The sequence below is a fragment of the Oncorhynchus clarkii genome, chromosome 4, assembly GCF_045791955.1.
Source record: "Oncorhynchus clarkii lewisi isolate Uvic-CL-2024 chromosome 4, UVic_Ocla_1.0, whole genome shotgun sequence".
Taxonomy (NCBI): domain Eukaryota; kingdom Metazoa; phylum Chordata; class Actinopteri; order Salmoniformes; family Salmonidae; genus Oncorhynchus; species Oncorhynchus clarkii.
In genome coordinates, this window is record NC_092150.1 from 44,298,504 (window position 1) to 44,323,705 (window position 25,202).

Here is a 25,202-nt window from a genome sequence, read left to right on the forward strand (position 1 = left end):
CCGGCTTTAAACTTCTTCACAACAGTATCTCGGACCTGCCTGGTGTGTTCCTTGTTCTTCATGATGCTCTCTGCGCTTTTAACGGACCTCTGAGACTATCACAGTGCAGGTGCATTTATACGGAGACTTGATTACACACAGGTGGATTGTATTTATCATCATTAGTCATTTAGGTCAACATTGGATCATTCAGAGATCCTCACTGAACTTCTGGAGAGAGTTTGCTGCACTGAAAGTAAAGGGGCTGAATAATTTTGCACGCCCAATTTTTCCGTTTTTGATTTGTTAAAAAAGTTTGAAATATCCAATAAATGTCGTTCCACTTCATGATTGTGTCCCACTTGATGTTGATTCTTCACAAAAAAATACAGTTTTATATCTTTATGTTTGAAGCCTGAAATGTGGCAAAAGGTCGCAAAGTTCAAGGGGGCCGAATACTTTCGCAAGGCACTGTAAATGGCATGACAATGGGCCTCAGGATCTCATCACGGAATCTCTGTGCATTCAAATTGCCATCGACATAATCCATTAGCGGTACAAGATGACGCCGGTAGACATGGTCGCCCTGTTCATGGCTCCTAAGCAACTTTGCATTATTTTGTTTCTTGTGTGTGTTATTTATCACATTATTAGCTCAGAACGTCCTTTACACTATTACATACAGCCGTAATTAACTTTTGGATATTGAGCGGTGGTAACTCACCAGCATTTCGACAAGAAATACGACTTTCCTGAATTAGACCCTTTGTCCCAAGCTCATCATTAAGCTCGGGGCCCTGGGTCTGAAACACACCTAATGCAACTGGGTCCTGGACTTCCTGACGGGCCATCCCCAGGTGGTGAAGGTAGGCAACAACACCACCACTACGCTGATCCTCAACACAAGGGCCACACAAGTGTTTGTGCTCAGCCCCCTCGGGGCCACGCATGTTTGCAACACAATCAGTACATTTGCAGATGACACAACAGTGGTAGGCCTGATTACCAATGACGACAAGAAAGCCTACATGGAGGAGGTGAGGGCCCTGGAGGAGTGGTGCCTGGTCCCTAAGATCCTCACAAAGTTTTACAGATGCACTGTTGAGAACATCCTGTGGTGCTGTTTCACTGCCTGGTACGGTAACTGCACCGTCCGCAACTGCAGGGCTCTCCAGAGGGTGGTGCAGTTCTATTTCATCTTCTATCTCAAGGCCATCAGACTGTTAAATAGTCACCACTAGCCGGCCTCGGACCTGTACCCTGCCCAGAACTTTAGTCACTGTCACTAGCCAGCTACAACCTGGTTACTTTGCCATGCACCTTAGAGGTTGCTGCCCTATGTACATAGTCATGGAACATAGGTCACTTCAATAATGTTTACATACTGTTTTACACAATTCATTGAAGTCGGAAGTTTACATACACTTAGGATGGAGTCATTAAAACTCGTTTTTCCACCACTCCACAAATTTCTTGTTAACAAACTATAGTTTTGGCAAGTCGGTTAGGACATCTACTTTGTGCATGACACAAGTCATTTTTCCAATAATTGTTTACAAACTGATTATTTCACTTATAATTCACTGTATCATAATTCCAGTGGGTCAGAAGTTTACATACACTAAGTTGACTGTGCCTTTAAACAGCTTGGAAAATTCCAGAAAATGATGTCATGGCTTTAGAAGCTTCTGATAGGTTAATTGACATCATTTGAGTCAAATGGAGGTGTACCTGTGGATGTATTTCAAGGCCTTCCTTCAAACTAAGTGCCTCTTTGCTTGACATCATTGGGAAAATCAAAAGAAATCAGCCAAGACCTCAGAAATAAAATGCTAGACCTCCACAAGTCTGGTTCATGCTTGGGAGCGATTTCCAAACGCCTGAAGGTACCACGTTCATCTGTACAAACAATAGTACGCAAGTATAAACACCATGGGACCACACAGCCATCATACCGCTCAGGAAGGAGACGCGCTTTGTCTCCTAGAGATGAATGTACTTTGGTGCAAAAAGTGCAAATCAATCCAAATTACCTTGTGAAGATGCTGGAGGAAACGAGTACAATAGTATCTCTATCCACAGTAAAACGAGTCCTATATCGACATAACCTGAAAGGCCGCTCAGCAAGGAAGAAGCAACTGCTCCAAAACTGCCATAAAAAAGCCAGACTACGGTTTGCAACTGCACATGGGGACAAAGATCGTAATTTTTTGAGAAATGTCCTTTGGTCTGATGAAACAAAAATAGAACTGTTTGGCCATAATGACCATCAATATGTTTGGAGGAAAAGGGGGAGACTTGCAAGCCGAAGAACACAATCCCAATCTTGAAGCACGGGTGTGGCAGCATCATGTTGTGGGGGTGCTTTGCTGCAGGAGGGACTTGTGCACTTCGCAAAATATATGGCTTCATGAGGCAAGAAAATTATGTGGATATATTGAAGCAACATCTCAAGACATCAGTCAGGAAGTTAAAGCTTGTGGGTCTTCCAAATGGACAATGACCCCAAGCATACTTCCAAAGTTGTGACAAAATGGCTCAAGGAAAACAAAGTCAAGGTATTGGAGTGGCCATCACAAAGCCCTGACCTCAATCCTATATAACATTTGTGGGCAGAATTGAAAAAGCGTGTGCGAGCAAGGAGGCCTACAAACCTGACTCAGTTACACCAGCCTTGTCAGGATGAATGGGCCAAAATTCACCCAATTTATTGTGGAAAGCTTGTGGAAGGCTTCCTCGAAACGTTTGACCCAAGTTAACCAATTTAAAGTCAACGCTACCACATACTGATTGAGTGTATCGAATCTTCTGACCCACTGGGAATGTGATGAAAGAAATAAAAGCTGAACTAAATCATTCTCTCTACTATTATTCTGACATTTCACATTCTTAAAATAAAGTGGTGATCCTAACTGACCTAAGACAGGGAATTTTTACTAGGATTAAATGTCAGGAATTGTGAAAAACTGAGTTTAAATGCATTTGGCTAAGGTGTAAACTTCTGAATTCAAATGTATATTTATACTGTTCAAAAGTTTGGGGTCACTTAGAAATTATTTTTTTTTTTTTAAATAAAAGTTTTTTTTTGTCCATCAAAATAATATCATATTGATCAGAAATACAGTGTAGACATTGTTAATGTTGTAAATGACTATTGGAGATGGTTAAACGGCTGATAAAAAAAAAGAAGGAATATCTACATTTTTTATTTAACTAGGCAAGACACTAGGCTACCCTGCCGCCCGAATAGGCGTAGATATTCCATGAAAGGCCAGCATCCTGAAGTTGCCTCTTCACTGATGACCTTGAGACTGGTATTTCTGATCAATTTGATGTTATTTTAATGGACAAAACATTTGCTTTTCTTTCAAGAACAAGGACATTTCTAAGTGACCCCAAACTTTTGAATGGTAGTGTATATATACATTACCAGTCAAAAGTTTGGACATACCTCATTCAATAGTTTTTCTTTAATTGTACTATGTTCTACATTGTAGAATAATAGTGAAGACATCAAAACTATGAACAAACACATATGGAATCATGTAGTAACAAAAAAGTGTTAAACAAATCAAAATATATTACAAATTTGAGATTCTTCAAAGTAGCCACCCTTTGCCTTGATGACAGCTTTGCACACTCTTGGCAATTTGTGTGTATGTATGTGTGTCTGTAAATATATCCAGTGGAAGAACACATGAGTTTAAACTTATAATCACCATCCATGTGTTCTTATCAAAGTAAACCCCCTGGAGTCCATGGCTAGGGGCAAAGAGAGACAGGCCCTGAGATTTCTGTCTGATCTGGATGGAACCTACAAGCCAGAAGAGGAAAATCATTGTGAGTTTTTGTGAAGTGAATTGAAAAACATCCAACACTAAGTTAATGTGAAAATAGATGGTTTTGATTTTATTAGACATAATAAGAAACCTGTGGCGTGCTGGTATGGGAGGTTGTTGATGGGAACTTCCAATCCATTGACCTTCACCAATACGTCATTGTCCTTGGGGTACATGTCAATATCACTGGAATAATTGTAATCAATTGTAAAAAGGGAATGCAATTCCAAATGAAGCTCAGAAAATGTACAAGGCATCTCAACTGTCTGCCAAAGATGAGTCAGCGTTTGAAAATGCATTGCTATGGCTTAGCATGTTTTAATGCTCCACAGTATTTTGGACAATTGTAAACAAAAAGCATACTTTATGTAGCGCTTCAGGCCATGGGGAAGTTTGTCCCATGTCAGCTACACACGGAATGCAGGGTCTAGACCCACAAGACCAGTCTCGGCTGTGATTTCAGTCTCAAATTCCTTGCACTCTACACCCCAGGCAAACTTAGCCTGAGACAGATACAAAATTATGTGTTTATTTTATTATGTTGGTTATGACCTCAAGCAGTATAGAATGAAGCAATGCGACATTACAGTACAGTGGCATTGGAGACATGGCCTTTAGTCTTACCATAACTTTGTGTTTGCTCGGAAGAACACTGTCAGCACAAATTCTCCATTTGTCATTTGGAGCAAGGTTAGACAGAATGATTTGCAGTCTAAAAGTAGCTTTGTCCAAGTAAGTAGCAATCTGGTATCCCTGCCCGTCATTGTCAGCTCTTTCTGCATGGATGAGGATGGTCACGGCTGGGGCAACAGCATTGCCAAGGTATTTGGCCTGAAAAGACACAGTTCATTATTGTACTCACTCCCATTGTCAGCAATGGAGAGTAAGTATACACAGCCCCAGTTGTGATATAGAAGTTTTACCCATTTGTAGATTCTGCTGGAGGTTCTTACTTTAGAGTTTGGATGCTGCAAGCAAAATAAGTATACCAACTCAGGTTTAATATCATCAAGCATCACTAATAGCTGCACATATTGTATGTGCACTATATAAACATTACCCGGTGGACGTGGTTCTTGGAAAACTTCATGTCAATGACCTCCTCCTGTAATAGGAAGAGCAGTGAAAATAGAGTAATTTAGGTAACTGCTTGAAAGTTCTGCCTCACCCTTCAGATGTGGGAGCTGGAAGAGCTGTATTTGGAGGTACAGGACATAGAGGAGCTCGAGCTCAGTTTGCTTTTGCTGCTGCTGCTTTCGCTACTGCTGCTATGGATTGTCTTAGACCTCTTGCTGATTGGAGATGCATTCATATCAATGATCTTACTCTTGGCACGAGAAGATGAGGATATGGATTTGGAGGAAAACTGATGGAATGGCAACTGCTGGAGCGAGAGCTGCTAGAACTGGGGGAAGATCTGCTACCACACTTCAGACCAAGTACAAGGATTTTATTGAGCTTCAACAGGACAGTTTTTCCCTCTGGAGCTTCTTTCTCTTCAGTCATGGTGGTGACTTTGATAATCTTTACTGTGGCCTTGGGTCCCAATTTGTACTCACTAGAAAATAGTAAAAATAAAGAAAAGCCCTTGAATGAGTAAGTGTGCCCAAACTTTTGACTGGTATTGTATGCACCTTGGTGTAAACTTGGCCTGCAGCTGAATGTTTGTCTTTAAAAAATATATATATATATATATATATATTGAACCTTTATTTAACTAGGCAAGTCAGTTGAGAACAAATTCCTATTTACAAATACGGCCTACTCTGGCCAAACCCGGTGGATGCTGGGCCAATTGTATGCCGCCCTATGGGACTCCCAATCACGGCCGGATGTGATGCAGCCTGGTCTTCATGAGCTGGGATTATGGTGGCTTGCACTATGAAAATGGGAATGGATGAATATAGCCAATGTGACTATGAAACCCAAGATGAATTAAAACAACAACAGCATTACTAATTCATTACATTCTTGTTGGTGAGCACATACCATTGACAGTTGCTACGGCAGCAGTATAGAAGCTGAGCTCTATGGGCACCCCAACAGCGGTGGGGTAGATGCAACGCACCTCGGCAGCCGGCAGGGGCTTAGCATAATAAAAAGCATCCCCAGACAGCAGTGCTCTCATGGACAACTGTTTCTCTGCCTGAACAGCAGGTCCAGTTGCAAGCTGTAGAGAAACAAACATTAGCCATTTACCTAGATGTGATGACATAAGACCACTGTGAAAGTCAACTGTGAAAGAGGTTTAAGAATTTCCAGCTTTCCTGATCATAAAGTAGTATAAAGGTGTATACTACATACATGAATTACCTGTTCGTTGATGGCCTTGTCGATGTTGCCAAAGGCAATTTCCTGTCTAAAGAACTTCACGTACACGGAGGCCAAGGGCTCGGTTGAAGGCAGGGACCTCCAGTCAGACAGCTGTGGATAGATTAGTAGAGCAAAGCTGACTGATAAACTTAATCAACTTCATTTAAAAAACCTAATCATTGATTCTTTGGAGATACATTTGTGAGATTAAGTGATCTTTGGTACTTACATCCTTAATGACACTCTTCATCTTGGTGATCCTGTCAAGATTTTTTAGGATCCTTGGGAATTTTCATAAGAGCCTCCTGGATTCCCTCGGTTCTCACTCCAATCTGAGAAAGATTGTTAAAAGAGGGTTTTGGAACCTCTGAATTGTAATCTTTTTAAATGGTTTTGAATAACAGTTTTTACCTCCAGAACATCAGCAGCTGCTCCAGCAAAGTAGGTGCGGGCTTTAGCCACAATGGCTCTCGGGAAAATGGTAGCAGCATCATTGATGTAGAAAGCACTGGGAGCAGCACCCATCATCAGGGAAGCTTAAGAAAGAAAACAATCATTATGCCAACATATGAGAGAGAAACCATTAAGATTGTAGGAGTTCAGTTCATGAGGCTTTTACAATGCTAATAATCCAGGTGGGTGGCTTTGCTGAAACGGAAGCTCAGTCAAATTGTAGGCTTAGGATCTTGAATGCAACATTGCGGGCAGCAGCACTAAAATGGGAAAATACAATGCAATTGGATTCAAATGCAGATGCAAATCTAGACGACATGTATTGAGAAATTGAAGAGTGCTCTTACACTGGGGTAAAGTCAGGGGCGGTGCACTTGGTCATGGCCTTCATGAGAGAGTTGACAAAGCTAGCGACCTGCAGATTGGCATCCTTTGCTACTGCATCTGCAAGAGTAGTTGCCAGAGTCATGAGAAGCTTTGTTTCGAAAAGCACAAAGGTGGCAATCATACGGAGCTCTGGGTGAAGAGCCTTGTGAAGAGCCTTGTACTTATAATAAGTACAAATTCCTAATGTAACATAACTTACCAAAGTTAAAATATTGACTCGCTATACGATGGAAAGAAAAAGAAAGACATTATTCACTACATACTATTTCAAATGAATCAGAATGGCAAAATTATATGATCTCAAAAGCAATGTACAAGGGCTAGAGTCAGTGCAAGGACAACCACTCTCATGGCCGGTGGAATATTAGGAACAACAGTCCGAGACTTTTAAAACAAAACTTTTGCTAACCATGCCTGTTTCATAAGTATATCATTAACAAAAAATAGATAGCATGGCCAAGTTGATTTGTTGTTATTTGGCTCAGATTGTAGAGATTTGATTAGATGTCAATCTGCCTTTCAGATGTCACCCTGCCTTTCGTGTTGAAAAGATCAATGTCCAACCTACAAAAAAATGTGTCGTTCACCTTTGCATTTCCATTCTATCTTAATAAATTGTTGACAATAACAATTTTTATGTTTTAATTGTTAGTTAGTTAAGCCATTTTCAGGATATTTGCATGAATCTAAAATAATTATAATTCTGTCATTGTCAGAATGCTTGCTCTTAACAGCATTACCCACATCTAAATGTATAACCTTACAAATGTATATTCTTTCTTCCTAATGATGTTGTCAGGAACAATTCTCAAGCAAAACTACAGTGCCTTCAGAAAGTATTCACACCCCTTGGGGTTTTCTATGTTACAGCCTCAATTAAATTAATTCAGCCTGAATTAAATGGATTCAATTGTGATTTTTGGGGGTCATTGGCCTACATCCAATACCCCATAATATCAAAGTGGAATTATATATTTTTTGAAATGTATACAAATTAATAAAAAATGAAAAGCTGAAATGTCTTGAGTCAGTAAGTATTCCACCCTTTTGTTATGGCAAGCCTAAATAAATTGTAAAAATATGCTTAACAAGTTGCATGGACTCACTAATTTGTGTGTTAAACATAATTTTTTAATGACTACCTCATCTCTGTACCCCGCACATACAATTATCTGTACGGTCCCTCAGTTGAGCGGTGAATTTCAAAAACAGATTCAACCACAAAGACTAGGGAGGTTTTTCAATGCCTCGCTAAGGGCACCTAAAAATATAGCAGACATTGACTATCCCTTTGAGCACAGTGAAGTTATTAATTTAACTTTGGATGGTGTATCAATATACTATGTCACTACAAAGATACAGGTGTCCATCCTAACTCAGTTGCCGGAGAGGAAGGAAACCACTCCGGGATTTCACCATGATGCCCAATGGTAACTTTAAAACAGTTACAGAGTTTAATGGCTGTGATAGGAGAAAACTGAGAATGGATCAACAACATTGTAGTTATTTCACAATACTAACCTAATTGATAGAGGATGCCTGTAAAGAATACAAATATTTGAAAACATCCACCCAGTTTGTAACAATGCACTAAAGTAATACTGCAAAAACTGTGGCAAAGTGTTATGTTCGGGGCAAATCCAATACAACACATTACTGAGTACCACTCTCCATATTTTCAAGCAAGCCGTGTCATGTTATGGGTATACTTGTAATTGGACTGTGGAGTTTTGGACTGGAGTTGTTACCAAGAAGACAGTGAATGTTCCTGAGTTGCCGAGTGAAGTTATATATTTTTTTTACATTTTCACATACAAACAACATTTTCTATGATTACTTTATAATACAGTCTATCGTTGAAGTATTTTTTCTTCATAATTCAACTTCAAATTGCAACATTTTGAGTAAACACCCACACTGTCTCCTTTCATGTGAATAAACAGGGTGTCTCAACCTGTCACTAATATGTCACTTTGTTCTGACCTGACCAACAATCAAACACATTTTTGTCAACTCATCCTTGTAATTTAAATGTATCCAAGGTTTTCAATGGTCAAATTGACTGCTCATTCTTGTAAAGGTCACATGAGGGACCAGTGTGGTTTGTTCTGTATTTTAATTGTGAATGTACAATTCCAATGCATTATATTATGTAAATCAGTTTGGTTCACATGTTCAATCACATGAATGGATTTCATCCAAAGTGGACAATATCATGCAAAATTATAAGAAACTCTAAAATAGCAATAATAGTTTGTATTAACAGTGAATACTCTTTGTATTGTAAGACTAATCTAAATTAGGATACTTTGTAAGTAGACTTTGTATATGGATCCATCATATAACAATATTATTAACATGTTATTTATAAACAACATCACATTTTTTGCAAAACAATCACACATGCTAGGGATATTTCAAGATAAATAAATAGTCAAAATATAGCTTTTAACAAAAAACTTGAATGGAAATCCATAAATCCATACCAGATACAACTGAACCAAACTCAAACAGTACATTGGTCAGCTGGCCAGAAACACTCAGTATGAGCTGACCACAGATTCCACCAAGTCCGGCATTTTCCCAGGGAAATGGACATGTTGTTCTCTTCTGACTGGACTCCCTGCAAAACACAACCAAAACCATTTTGACTGAACCACTGGTCCATACTAGTGTCTCCAGTAGGGGGAGGCATAACCCTAACTTAAGCTACAGGTGTGAGAGACTGCCATGAGTTACTAGGGAAGCTCCCTAGGTTTTTTAATGTCAATTCAATGCTAAGAGTTGTCCCTGAAGAAGTAGCATAGATGCCCTTCTCCAATAGAAGTCCAACTGAAGATAGGACAATCACCCTCTGCAGGGAGGGGACGTAGAACTCAATCAGACTTACTCATGAAAGTTTCAAAATGTCCAATTTCGAAATTTGGTAGTGCACCATCAGTTTTTCTCTTGTCATGACAGTCATTGCAGACCTTAGAGCTCTTTAGGACTGGTCAGAAATGTCCATATCAACTAGCCCATGTCAGCTAACTTTTTTTGTTTTGTTGTAATGTTTGAGTAACTCAGATTCATCACATGAACACACATAAACATGGTAAAATTACAAGAAATTAGCTTTATAATTGGTAAACAATATTTACTACAGCTCTAATGGGCCCACCAGATAGTAGCATAGGCCTGCAGTCATACTTACATAACATTTTTGACAAAGCTAAATGTGGAATTGTTTTAAGATGGTCATACCAAGGATCATTTAGATATTTGATTTTGATTAAAAATTACATTTAAACAGTAGCAGTCAAAAGTTTTGATGTCTTCACTGTTATTCTACAATGTAGAAAATAGTAAAAAATAAAGAAAAACCCTTGAATGAGTAGGTGTCCAAACTTTTGACTGGTACTGTTAATCTTCTGTTTGCTTATTTCACTCACCTCGCCATCATCGCTTTTCAAAGTGTAAGGACGTGAACACATTCGTATCACCAACCAATATAGATACAGCCTCTTCCACAGTGAAAAGTCGTGGCCTCATCGGCGGCGTGGTTTTGAGTAATGTTTTCTTTTTCTTTTTTAAGTCAAATGACAGCATACCCTGTTTCCGGTTGATGACAACCGCCACATAAATATGACAACAAGTTGTTAGCAAGTTAATTTTGCGATATTGACACAGATATTATTGGTCGAAAAACTTGAGCGTTCGAGGCCACTACAGTAATTTAAAGAAAGGCTGTTTGATGGCCGCTATAGGACCTAAATGCCTAACAGTAAAAAGGCCTGTCTATGATTTTAGATTAATCAGATAATTCATTTTGAGTTAATGAGTTTAATTGTTTGACAAAATGTAGCTCTGTGAATTAAACTATTTGTGTTACATGTACCCAGTGCAATGTTAGGTTCCCAAAATGATAGCAATCCAGAAAGACAATTGTATATATTGAAACAACAATAATTATTACATATTATTGAATTGAATAATGTTATTAATTGGAGGAATGTTTACATGTTTTATCGGTGGTCTATTGCCTATACATGTCTTTTGCCAATTAAAATACATATATCACATTGAGTGTTCTATTGAACCTTTTTATTTTCCAAACCTGGGACAAGTTTGTAAATCACTGAGGTTAAGATGTTCTGAATCATGGCTGTTGTGGGGATTATGATAACTGCCATTTCGAGCAGTGGTTGCATTGCTTAATATATACACTTTATATACAAAAGTATGTGAACTCTCCTTTTAACGTGGCACCGTCATAGGATGTCACCTTTCTAACAAGTCAGTTTGTCAAATGTCTGTCGTGCTAGAGCTGCCCCGGTCAACTGTAAATGCTTGTGAAGTGGAAACGTCTCGGAGCAACAACGACTCAGCCACAAAGTGGTAAGCCACACAAGCTCACAGAACAGGAACGCTGAGTGCTGAAGAGCATAAAGCATAAAAATCATCTGTCCTCGATTGCAGCACTCACTACCAAGTTCCAAACTGCCTCTGGAAGCAACATCAGCACAAGAACTGTTTGTCAGGAGCTTCATGAAATGTGTTTCCACAGAAGCCTAAGATCACCGTGCGTAATGCCAAGCATCGGCTAGAGTTGTATAAGCTGATTGCCATTGGACTCTGGAGCAGTGGAAACGCGTTCTCTGCAGTGATGAATCACGCTTCACCATCTGGTAGTCCGACGCACAAATCCGGGTTTGACGGATGCCAGGAGAACGCTACCTGCCCCAATGCATAGTGCCAACTGTAAAGATTGGTGGAGGATGAATAACAGTCTAAGGCTGTTTTTCATGGTTCGGGCTAGGCCTCTTAGTTCCACTGAAGGGAAATCTTAACGCTACAGCATACAGTACAATGTCATTCTGTGATTTCAACTTTGTGGCAACAGTTTGGGAAGGCTCTTTTCTGTGTTGGATTCTAGCTTGAAATATACAGTTGCTTCAGAAAGTATTCAGACCCATGGACTTTTCCCACATTTTGTTACGTTACAGCCTTATTCTAAAATGGACAAAACAATTAGAATCTTTCAGAAGGTCAGCCATCTCTGCAGCACTCCACCAATCAGGCCTTTATGGTAGAGTGGCCAGACAGAAGTCACTCCTCAGTAAAAGGCACTTGTCCGCTTGGAGTTTGCCAAAAGGCACCTAAAGACTCTCAGACCATGAGAAACAAGATTCCCTGGTCTGATGAAACCAAGATTGAACTCTTTGGCCTGAATGTCAAGCGTTACGTCATTTAGGAAACCTGGCAACATCCCTACGGTGAAGCATGGTGGTGTCAGCATCATGCTGTGGGGATGTTTTTCAGTGGCAGGGACTTCCAAGCCACTCAAGCCACTCTAACGCAAGTGGCTTTGGGAAAAGGCTCCAAATGTCCTTGAGTGGCCCAGCCAGTGTTCGGACTTGAACATCTCTGGAGAGCCCTGAAAATAGCTGTGCAGCAACGCTCGCCATCCAACCTGACAGAGCTTGAGAAGATTTGCAGAGAGGAATAGGAAAAACTCCTCAAATACAGGTGTGCCAAGCTTGTAGCATCATTCCCAAGAAGACTTGAGGCTGTAATCGCTGCCAAAGGTGATTCAATAAACTACTGGGTAAAGGGTCTGAATGCTTATGTAAATGCGATATTTCAGTTTTAAATACTTAATTTTTAGCAAAAATAAAAAATAAACCGTTTTTGCTTTGTCATTATGAGCTAATATGTGTAGATTGATGAGGGGGGGGGGGGGCAATTTAATACATTTAAGAATAAGGCTCTAACGTAAAAGAATGTGGAAAAGGTAAGGTGTCTGAATACTTTCCGAATGCAACATATCTATTCATGTTGCCATACCAGAACTTATTGATTATGTTAGATGTATAAGGAATGTATATGTTGTTGTCAATGGAGGGTGGAAAGAACTACGTGTATGGAAAGTTACTGAGTGAAACAAGGTGGAGTGCAGAAAGTTAACATTCTGTCAAAACATGTTATTGTTAAATATCATGGATCCTAAGGAGGGAGGCAAAGGGCAACAGTCTGTTTTCAGTCACTGATAAGGTAGGATAGTCGCTGATTTGGGAGGAGCGAGGAATTCGGTCTGAGGTCAGGTCAGATGAAGAGAGAAGAAACTGTCCTATTTTACACACATATACTTCCAAGCACACAAAAATTCTAGCGTCAGGCAGGGCCATGACTACACCAGTGAGAGGAATCAATTAAGTTCCTGACTAGCAACAGAGCTGTATTGGCTGTCGAGATGTGCAAGGAGTTGACTCCGCCTAGTCGGAGGATATAAATATATCTTGTGTATAGCTTGTGTAATCATGCATTGTCTTTGCAGCTGTATGACACAGTGGGTGAATAAACTTGCTTTCAGCTTTTTCTAGTTGTCTGTGAGGTTTTACTCTGTGTGTTCAGAACCTAACACCTGTTTCAGCATAACAATGCCCCCCTGCACAAAGCGAGGTCCGTACAGAAATGGTTTGTCAAGATCGGTGTGGAAGAACTTGACTGGCCTGCACAGAGCCCTGATCCAACCCCATCAAACACATTTGAGGTGAATTGGATTGCTGACAGCGTGCCAGGCCTAATCACCCACATTCAGTGCCCGACCTCGCTAATGCTCTTGAGGCTAAATGGAAGCAAGTCCCTGCAGCAATGTTCCAACATCTAGTGGAAAGCCTTCCCAGAAGAGTGGAGGCTGTTATAGCACCAAAGGGGGACCAACTCCATATTAATTTTGGAATGAGATGTTCGACTAGTAGTTGTCCACATACTTTTGGTCATCAAATCCAATTTATTTATAAAGCCCTTCTTACATCAGCTGATGTCACAAAGTGCTGTACAGAAACCCAGCCTTAAACCCCAAACAGCAAACAATGCAGGTGTAGAAGCACAGTGGCTAGGAAAACCTCCCTAGAAAGGCCAGAACCTAGGAAAAAACCTAGAGAGGAACCAGGCTATGAGGGGTGGAGATTATAACAGAACATGGCCAAGATGTTCAAATGTTCATAGATGACCAGCAGGGTCAAATAATAATAATCACAGTGGTTGTCGAGGGTGCAACAGGTCAGCACCTCAGGAGTAAATGTCAGTTGGCTTTTCATAGCCGATCATTCAGAGTATCTCTACCGCTCCTGCTGTCTCTAGAGAGTTGAAAACAGCAGGTCTGGGACAGGTAGCACGTCCGGTGAACAGGTCAGGGTTCCATAGCTACAGGCAGAACAGTTGAAACTGGAGCAGTAGCAAAAAAAAAAAAATCCCCAATTGTTTGCATAGTCAACTTACACACAACTCTGACACACACACTTACCCCACCAGACATGTCACCTGGGGTCTTTTCACAGTCCCCAAATTCAGAACAAATTCAAGAAAGCATACAGTATTATATAGAGTCATTATTGCATGTTGTATTGATATGTAGGCTACAGTGCCTTGCGAAAGTATTCGGCCCCCTTGAACTTTGCGACCTTTTGCCACATTTCAGGCTTCAAACATAAAGATATAAAACTGTATTTTTTTGTGAAGAATCAACAACAAGTGGGACACAATCATGTAGTGGAACGATATTTATTGGATATTTCAAACTTTTTTAACAAATCAAAAACTGAAAAATTGGGCGTGCAAAATTATTCAGCCCCCTTAAGTTAATACTTTGTAGCGCCACCTTTTGCTGCGATTACAGCTGTAAGTCGCTTGGGGTATGTCTCTATCAGTTTTGCACATCGAGAGACTGACATTTTTTCCCATTCCTCCTTGCAAAACAGCTCGAGCTCAGTGAGGTTGGATGGAGAGCATTTGTGAACAGCAGGTTTTCAGTTCTTTCCACAGATTCTCGATTGGATTCAGGTCTGGACTTTGACTTGGCCATTCTAACACCTGGATATGTTTATTTTTGAACCATTCCATTGTAGATTTTGCTTTATGTTTTGGATCATTGTCTTGTTGGAAGACAAATCTCCGTCCCAGTCTCAGGTCTTTTGCAGACTCCATCAGGTTTTCTTCCAGAATGGTCCTGTATTTGGCTCCATCCATCTTCCCATCAATTTTAACCATCTTCCCTGTCCCTGCGGAAGAAAAGCAGGCCCAAACCATGATGCTGCCACCACCATGTTTGACAGTGGGGATGGTGTGTTCAGCTGTGTTGCTTTTACGCCAAACATAACGTTTTGCATTGTTGCCAAAAAGTTCAATTTTGGTTCATCTGACAAGAGCACATTCTTCCACGTTTGGTGTGTCTCCCAGGTGGCTTGTGGCAAACTTTAAACAACACTTTTTATGGATATCTTTAAGAAATGGCTTTCTTCTTGCCACTCTTCCATAAAGGCCAGATTTGTGCAATATACGACTGATTGTTGTCCTATGGACAGAGTCTCCCACCTCAGCTGTAGATCTCTGCAGTTCTCTGATCCGTGTAAAGGAAAGAATGAATGGGGCCATGTATCGTGAGATTTTGAGTGAAAACCTCCTTCCATCAGCAAGGGCATTGAAGATTAAACGTGGCTGGGTCTTTCAGCATGAAAATGATCTCAAACACCCGCCCCCCCCCCCCCCCCCCCCCCCGGGCAACGAAGGAGTGGCTTCGTAAGAAGCATTTCAAGGTCCTGGAGTGGCCTAGCCAGTCTCCAGATCTCAATCCCACAGAAAATCTTTGGAGGGAGTTGAAAGTCAGTGTTGCCCATCAACAGCCCCAAAACATCACTGCTCTAGAGGAGACCTGCATGGAGGAATGGGCCAAAATACCAGCAATAGTGTGTGAAAACCTTGTGAAGACTTACAGAAAACGTTTGACCTCTGTCATTGCCAACAAAGCGTATATAACAAAGTATTGAGATAAACTTTTGTTATTGACCAAATACTTAATTTCCACCATAATTTGCAAATAAATTCATTAAAAATCCTACAATGTGATTTTCTGGATTTTTTTCTTCTCATTTTGTCTGTCATAGTTGAAGTGTACCTATAATGAAAATTACAGGCCTCTCTCATCTTTTTAAGTGGGAGAACTTGCAAAATTGGTGGCTGACTAAATACTTTTTTGCCCCACTGTACAGTTGAAGTCGGAAGTTTACAAACTCCGTTTTTCACAATTCCTGACATTTAATCCTAGTAAAAAAATCCATGTCTAAGGTCAGTTAGGATCACCACTTTATTTTAAGAATGTGAAATGTCAGAATAATAGGAGAGAGAATTATTTATTTCAGCTTTTATTTCTTACATCACATTTCCAGAGTGTCAGAAGTTCACATACACTCAATTAGTATTTGGTAGCATTGACCTTTAAATTGTTTAACTTGGGTCAAATGTTTTGGGTAGCCTTCCACAAGCTTCCCACAATAAGTTGGGTGACATTTGGCCCCTTCCTCCTGACAGAGCTGGTGTAACTGAGTCAGGTTTGTAGGCCTCCTTGCTCGCACACGCTTTTTCAGTTCTGCCCACACATTTTCTACAGGATTGAGGTCAGGGCTTTGTGATGGCCACTCCAACACCTTGACTTTGTTGTCCTTAAGCCAATTTGCCACAACTTTGGAAGTATGCTTGTGGTCATTGTCCATTTTTGCGACCAAGCTTTAACTTCATGACTGATGTCTCAATGTTGTTACAATATATCCACATCATTTTTCTACCCCATGAAAAATGAGGCTATCTATTTTGTGAATTGCATCAGTCCCTCCTGCAGCAATGCACCCCCACAACATGATGCTGCCACCCCCGTGCTTCACGGTTGGGATGGTGTTCTTCGTCTTGCAAGCATCCCCCTTTTTCCTCCAAACATAACGATGGTCATTATGGCCAAACAGTTCTATTTTTGTTTCATCAGGCTAGAAGACATTTCTCCAAAAATTACGATCTTTGTGCAGTTGCAAACTGTAGTCTGGCTTTTATATGGCAGTTTTGGAGCAGTGGCTTCTTCCTTGCTGAGCTGCCTTTCAGGTTATGTCGATATACGACTCGTTTTATTGTGGATATAGATACTTTTGTACCTGTTTCCTCTAGAACCTTTACAATGTCCTTTGCTGCTGTTCTGAGATTGATTTGCACTTTTCGCACCAAAGTACATATCTCCTTCCTGAGCGGTATGATGGCTGCATGGTCCCATGGTGTTTATACTTGCATACTATTGTTTGTACAGATGAATGTGGTAACCTTTAGGTGGTTTTTTTTCTGAGGTCTTGGCTGATTTATTTTTATTTATCCATGATGTCAAGCAAAGAGCCACTGAGTTTGAAGGTATGCCTTGACATGCATCCACAGGTACACCTCCAATTGACTCAAACGATGTCAATTAGCCTAACAGAAGCTTCTAAAGCCATGACATCGTATTCTACAATTTTCCATGCTGTTTAACGGCACAGTCAACTTAGTGTGTGTAAACTTCTGACCAACTGGAATTGTGATACAGTGAAATAATCTGTCTGTCAACAATTGTTGGAAAAATTACTTGTGTCATGCACAAAGTAGATGTCCTAACCAACTTGCCAAAACTATAGTTTGATAACAAGAAATGTGTGGCGTGGTTGAAAAACAAGTTTTAATGACTCCAACCTAAGTGTATGTAAACTTCCGACTTCAACTGTAGAATGTAGCCTACTTTGGCAACAATTCAGTCAATGCAACACGTATTAGATAAAGACAGATAGAGATGATACAAAACAGAACAACTGTTGAAAGATAATTTTTAAAAGTACACCATTTCCCTAAAAGATTTGTAGGACAAATCAGTCACTTTAGTATTTGCATTTGGCCTACAACATGTCATGGACTTCTTGGAAGCACGGCCCCATCCTGCAAAGTGGCACAGAACACATAGAACACCCAAAGGAGGTTTCTACACATATCCTACTCCTTGCCCTGCGTTCACTCCAGATGCACACCACACACCCTCTCCTGTGCCTTTCAAACTTCATCTGATTTCAAATTATGAGTTCCAACTCGGTCCACATGCCCTGGTGACAAACTCTTGGCTCCACTTTTCATGCCACTATATCCATATCACAAAGTGAATGCACAAGCTGCAATTTGAATGCCTTCAGGGTCCAGCGCCTGCAGGGTCCCGCACACAATGTACGGATTTATGATGGAAATGTTGAGCATCCCCCCCAAAAACTCTCCTCTCCCTCCTCTTCACTCTCCTCTTCCTCTCTCCCACTAATCCCCTCTCCCTCCAATCCACTCTCCTCTTCCTCTCTCCCTCCACTCTCCCCCCCCCCCTTTGTTTTTACACTGCGGCTACTCACTGTTTATTGTCTATGCATAGGTAGTGACCTACATGTACCTACATGAACAAATTACCTCAACTAACTGTACCCCCGCACAATGACAGTATCGGTACCCACTGTATATAGCCTTGTTCTTGTTATTTTATTGTTACTTAAAGAAAAAAATTATTTCATTTATTCAGTAAATATTTTCTTAACTCTATTTTCTTAAAACTACATTGTTGGTTAAGGGCTTTTAAGTAAGCATTTCATGGTAAGGTCTACCTACACCTGTTGTAATTCAGCGCATGTGAAAAATAACTTTTGATTTGATTTTAACATGACAGCTAAGCTGTCAAAGAATAGGAAAACAAGGCAATGTATAGCCTACGAATATCCGTACTCAGCATACATTACAAATTATAACCTAAACCCAAATGACTCTAACCTTCATTTCGGTGGCTAATTAGATGGCTGGCTGGCGAGCTTTGTGACGCTATGTGAGCGCAGCCCAATTTTACCACTACACACAACTTTTCTTGCCTGACAGACTAACTAGCTAGCTATAGAAAACAGCTTGGTACCTTTCTATTTGAATTACATCGGTAGAAACAGGACAAAACAACCAACTACCAACTATAGCTGACTATATACAGCCAAACACTGCAGCTATTTCCATGAGACAGAGCACAATAATTTGAGCTCCATTCCTGAAGTGCTCGCCTGTACCAACCAAATGATCTTGACAGGATGTGCTAATCTCAGAGCTATTCTCCAAATTTCACAGCATCAAACAACGACAAAACACATATCATATATCTGCTGTTAACTTATTTCACTCAACTCGACCTCATTGCTTTTCAAAGTGCAAGGATGTGTCCGAATCGGTATCACCAACCAACATAGTTACAGCCTCTTTCACATTGAAAAGTCATGTCCGCTTCGGCGCTGTCATTTTGAGTAATGAACTTTGAAAAGTCAACTGACAACACACACTGTTTACGCTTTCTGGCTTATGACAACAAACACACAAATACCGCAACAGGTTGTTTGCAAGTTCATTTTGACACAGATATTATTGTTAGAAAAACAACACCGTTCGCAGTCACTGTAAGTAATTTAAAGAAAGGCTGTCGACGGCCACTATGAGTTTTAAACCTTTGATGCGCACGATCACATGTTCATGATCATTGCTGAGTGGTCTCTGCAGCATACCACCGCAAATATGTGATTGTAACAGTAGCAACAGAACGTATGATGCGACAAATACGTCTAAACAGCATTGTTGTCTGAAAAGCATCTAAACAATGTTTTGTACTGATGGGAAATAAAGATCTTCACAACTCTATTTTACTGTAAAAGACAAATGTGAACTTCATTATCCAAACATCACATGGAACACATCCACAGCCAAACTCATTCCATAAACCAGTCTAAACAACAGGTTGTGCTGAAAAAAAACGAAACATAAGTTAGCGACCTAACTCCTAGACTTGTTTACAATGTATCACATCTCTAGTGAGCACAAGGGAGGAATGTAATACTGCTTAGAAAAGAGATGCATGGCAGCTAAGATAACAGCAGCTGAATTCCTTATGATGACAGTAGAAACAACAACACACAAATAAGGCATTTACTTTGATAGGAACCCAGAAATGTCCAATGTTATTATTTGTAAGGAAAACAACAATGAAAGCGGAAAATGTTTGTGCAAGGCCTGTTCTGACTAGAGATGCGCAATGTCTTCATACTTGACCTGGGGAAACACTAGGGAAGTGCTTGGGCTCTCCTCAAAGAGAGAAGTTTGTCATTCTCAGTTAAGCCTCAAACATAAATTGTCTGCAACAGTGAAATGGGCTACTTCTTATCTGGAATTAATTAGGAGGCGGAACACACCTCAATTCAAACTGTTGTTAGAAAATAAACTTGTTAGAAAATCATTTGAAATTGACCAGTTGAAACAGATAATTAGCAAGCAGCATGCTTTGATTTGAGGGCAGCGTGGCAACTTTCCTGTTGCGTAACAATCACATTTAGGAAAAGTGAGTGCATTCTGACATCACGCACATAAAGAAAACTCATGCTTGGGCGACTGTTCGAGAAATTTTGAATTTTGTTGACATACTCAATTGAACATATTGAGAGAATGTGTTCAGAATATCAAATCAAATTGTATGTGACATAAGCTGAATACAACAGGTGTAGGTAGACCTTCCCATGAAATGCTTACTTTTGAGCCCTTAACCAACAATGCAGAGATCTAAAAAACTTAGTAAGAAATATTTGCTAAAGGACATATTGTAACATAATAAAAATAATAATAATAACGAGGTACCGAGTCAATGTGCAGGGGTACGGGTTAGTCGGTAATTGAGGTAATATGTACATGTAGGTAGGGGTAAAGTGACATAGATATGCATAGATAATAGATAATATAGATATTAAACAGAGAGTAGCAGCAGTGTACGGGAAGAGTGTGAGTGATGTGTGGGTGTGGTGTCAATATGCATGTGTTTGTGTGTCCGTGTGTGTGTCCGTGTGTATGTGTGAGTCTGTGGTTAGAGGGCTGTATGTCATGCTCTATAAAGGGTTCATACATGTGGTATGTGACATAACCACCCATGTCAAATGTGACATAAGCTTGTGTTTTATAGGGTGGAATAAGCACCACTTGATTAAGGCTTTATAAATCATATTAAATTGAGGGTTCAAACATGTATAACCTTGTCATGCATCTTGGTAGAGCATTGCAATGACAGGATAAAAAACACACAAAGAAATTGATAGTGGATTATATTCCTGGGACCACCCATACATACTGTAAGTGACTATAAGTCACTTTGGAAAAAAGTGTCTGCTAAATTGTATATATTGTATTATATTACTCTAAAATATTTATAGGATGGCCCAAGCTCTTTCCGACTTCGGTGCAAAGCCAATATCTGACCTGACCTCAACATTCCCCAAAATGCTGTGCTGCAGGATGACATACACTCTAAAGTGCAATCATGCATAGCAAAAAAACGTTGGTAGGACCTTTTTAAAATCTTTTGCCCCCCCCAAATTCAGTTTAGTTTTTTCAGGTTTCGGATTTCCCCAGGATGGGAGAAGAAGGCACAGGGGTGCAGCTTGAGGTCCAGGGCAGGACCTGCTGGGACAGGACAGCACCCAGTCTGACATCCAACGCGTCGGCCTCCACCACAAACTGACGGGACGGGTCAGGGTGAACTAATATGTGAGCTGTAGTGAAGCGGTGCTTGAGGTCCTGGAATGCCTGGTCAGCTAGGGACCATGTCAACGGAACCTTGGGAAAGGTGAGTGCAGACAGGGAGCCAGGGTGCTGTAGCCCCGGATAAAGCGTCAAAAAAATAGTCAAAACCCAGGAAGCATTGCAGCTGCACTCTGGACGTAGGTTGGGGCCAATCCACCACCTCTCTCACCTTTCCGGGATCCATCTGTACATGATGTAACCAAAGAAGGGAATGGTGCAGCGATGGAATTCACACTTTCCACTTTCACAAAAAACTGGTTCTCCAGGAGGCACTGTCGGATGTGAATCACATGTTCTTGTGCTGAGCAGGAGTAAACAAGGATATCATCGAGGTAGACGAAGACGAACCGGTTGAACATGTCGCAGAGCACGTCATTAACCAAGGCCTGGAACACAGCAGGAGCGTTGGTTAGACCAAATGGCATGACCAGATATTCGTAGTGACTGCTGGTCGTGTTGAAGTCTTCCACTCGTCCCGTTCCCGTATCTGCACCAGGTGGTAGGCGTTCCGCAAGCCCCCTGGAGCGACTCGAAGGCTGAGGTAATGAGCGGTAGCGGGTAGCAATTCTTAACCGTAATGTTATTGAGGTCCCGGTAGTCAATGCACAGGAAATCGATGCGCAGGAAGCAAAGTGGCCCGAGCCTTAATGACAAATTCCCGGAGGTCCTGGTACTCTGTGGGAATGGCGGAGAGGTCCAGGGCAACTTCCAAGCCCACAGGACGACGTCGCGGGGCAGGCTGCGGGCATGACAGAATGGGCTCCAGCCCATGATGGCACCAGCAGTCCAGTCGATGGGGGGATTGTGTCGCTGGAGCCAAGAGAATCCCAATACCACGGGAACCTGTGGAGACTTAATAAGCATGAATTGGATAGCCTTGCCGTGATTCCCTGACACTCGTAGGTTGATGGGAGTGGTATTGTGGGAGACCCTGCCTACTGAGCGCCCATCCAGCTCTCTAACGTCCTTGGGAATGGAAAGGGGCAGAGTGGGGATGCCCAGCTCAGACGCCAAGGTGACGTCCATAAAACTCTCATCGGCCCCAGAGTCGATGAGTACCCGAAGAGATTTCGACTAGTTCCCCAGCAGAATCGCATGGAGAGGGGTACGAGTAAGAGGAGCGGGAAAGTTCTCCATATGGCCCACCAGAGTACTCAGCCCTACTGGTGAGCCTGGTCTTTTAGTGGACATGAGGACACGAAATGACCAGTAGTCCCGAAATACAGGCAACTCTTCGTCTTAAGCCTGCGTAAACATTCGGCTGGAGACAACCTAGCTCTACCTAGTTGCATCGGCTCGGGAAGAGGCAACTCGTCAGACTTCGGAGACGCTCTGGAAATCTCGGGTAACCTCGGATTCTCTAGGAAACGGAGACGTCAGAGATTTCCGGGATGCCTCAGAGGCGAGGTGAAATCTGACCTCTCCTTCCTACGTTACCGTGAGCAAGTCGAGATCTGTTGGTAGTTCCCGGGCTGCTAGCTTATCTTTAACGTCCTCCGATAATCCATGCAGGAACGTGGCGAACAGCGATTCCGGGTTCCAGGCACTCTCAGCCACAAATGTACGGAAATCCACTGCATATGTCCAACGGACATCAGCGTGGTGAGGTACGCTTTCTTCGAGCAGTCCGAGGGAAAGGAGGAGGGCTGCAGCTCGAAGATGAGGGAATACTGAGCGAGAAACGCCTGACAGGTTCCCGACTTTCCAGCGAAGCGTTCCAGAGGAGGTAAGCAGGGTTCTCAGGAAGCCGGGGTGGCCGGGAGAGACGCGCTGCTGACAGTCGGGTTACTGAGGGGCTGGGAAGTTACATTCGTGGTAGGCTGCCTAACAGACAACCCGCGGAATTGCTCCAGCAATGTATCCAATGCAAAACCTTCCATAAGACCACGAAGCAACTCCTCGTGCCTTCCAATGGTGGCTCCTTGGGAGGAGACGGCGTGGTGGAGCTGGTCCAAGTCTGCTGCGTCCGTCATGGTCAGTTTGTACTATCACGACTCAGGATAAGACCCAGATGGAGTTCAAAATATCAAATGTTTATTTACAAAACAGGGGGCAGGCAAACGACAGGTCCAGGGCAGGCAGAGGTCAGTAATCCAGAGCAGAGTCCGAGAGGTACAGAATGGCAGGCAGGCTCAGGGTCAGGGCAGTCAGAATGGTCAAAACCGGGAAAACAGGGACTAGAGTGAAAACAGGAGTACGTGAAAACCACTAGTAGGCTTGACGAGACAAGACGAACTGGTAACAGACAAACAGAGAACACAGGTATAAATGCACCAGGGATAATGGGGAAGATGGGTGACACCTGGAAGGGGGTGGAGACAAGCACAAAGACAGGAGAAACAGATCAGGGTGTGACGGATAGGGTATTTATGGATGTGTTATGAATGACTGAAGGTGTCTCACTTCAAACAAAGTATTACAGAATTACATGAGGTGTCAATAAATTGTTTTTTAATATTCTGCTAATTTATGAAGGTTCTCTCATGATCCACAGGTTATTGTAGGGTATGGGAGATATTTAAATGGAGAGATGGACCTCCAAAGCTTGTGTTTGGGTGTGTGTGTCAGAGCCAAGATGATTTGGAGTAGTCCAACCTAAGACTACCTCACCAGGTATTCCTTTTCTGTTCCCATGCTGGAGACCAGGGCTTGTTCACAACCTGTTATAACGGTGCCAACATTTTGTGGCTGATCTTTCAAAGGGGGAGTGAGTGAATGTGTCAAAGACCTGACTGGGCCCAGCACTGCACGGTATGGCTCGTTATGTTGTTGTGTGTGGGTTTGTGTACTGAGGAACATGTAACTTGGTTGCAGTAAAAGCCACTTTCAATTTCCTTATGTTGGGAAGTTTCATCAGGGTAAGTGTTTCTTGGTGTAAAGTCGTCCCGAACACAGCACATATCAGCCTGGGATATCAGCCATTCATAGTTAGCCTTAGTTGGAGTGACCATAGAATTCTATGGGAGTGACCTTACTGAGTAAAGTATTTGCCATCATTCCCCCTGGTCGTCACTAGTTAACGCTGCCACAAAGTCATAATTATGGCTAAACCCTGCCCATTTCCACAATTTCTCTTCTAGAAAATAGATTTTAAATCTAACCCTAACTAATGAAGGTCAAGTTTGATGCGTTGGGGGGTGGTATGTGAAAAGTGCTGTAATTTCTAAATGGTTTACTCAAATTTCTAAACGGTTTACTCATTATGGATGAAAATACCCTCAGATTAAAGCTGACAGTCTGCACTTTAACCTCCGTCATAGCATCATTTCAAATCAAAATTGCTGGAGTACAGAGCCAAAAACAACAACAAATGTCTCACTGTCCAAATTTTTTTTTTAAATTGACACATTAATATTTCAGTCGAATTTAACATCTGGATCGAACAACAAACCTGTTGTAGGCCTGCATATTCAGTGTCATTGACTGACAAGATGGCAGAGTCTTATCTCTAGGTCAAGCTGACCATTGTTGACACATGGTTGGTTCATCTGAATTACAAATACTTGTTCAAGGACTTCAATAGTGTTGAGGACAAGCTTGGACCAATGGCTGATCCATGTTCAAGTGCCAAAACTCGTTGGGTTTTGACATTACTAGTATTCTAATTTATCACATTCTCTAACAAATTAGAATTGATCATACATGTACTGATCCAAACCTAGACAATATATTTTATTTAGCATTGTGTTGCTTCATTAATTTAGGCACCAACTGCCTACTTATCTCTACTGGGTTCTACTTCTAAAGTACAAGAGCCTTTGTGTACATTTTTATTTAGTGGTTAGA

General features: G+C 41.4%; 1 pseudogene; it reads right to left on the reverse strand.

Moving 5' to 3' along the window:
• Positions 1–3,492: 3,492 nt before the first annotated feature.
• On the reverse strand, positions 3,493–7,092 carry LOC139407990 (vitellogenin-like; annotated as a pseudogene).
• Positions 7,093–25,202: the final 18,110 nt, after the last annotated feature.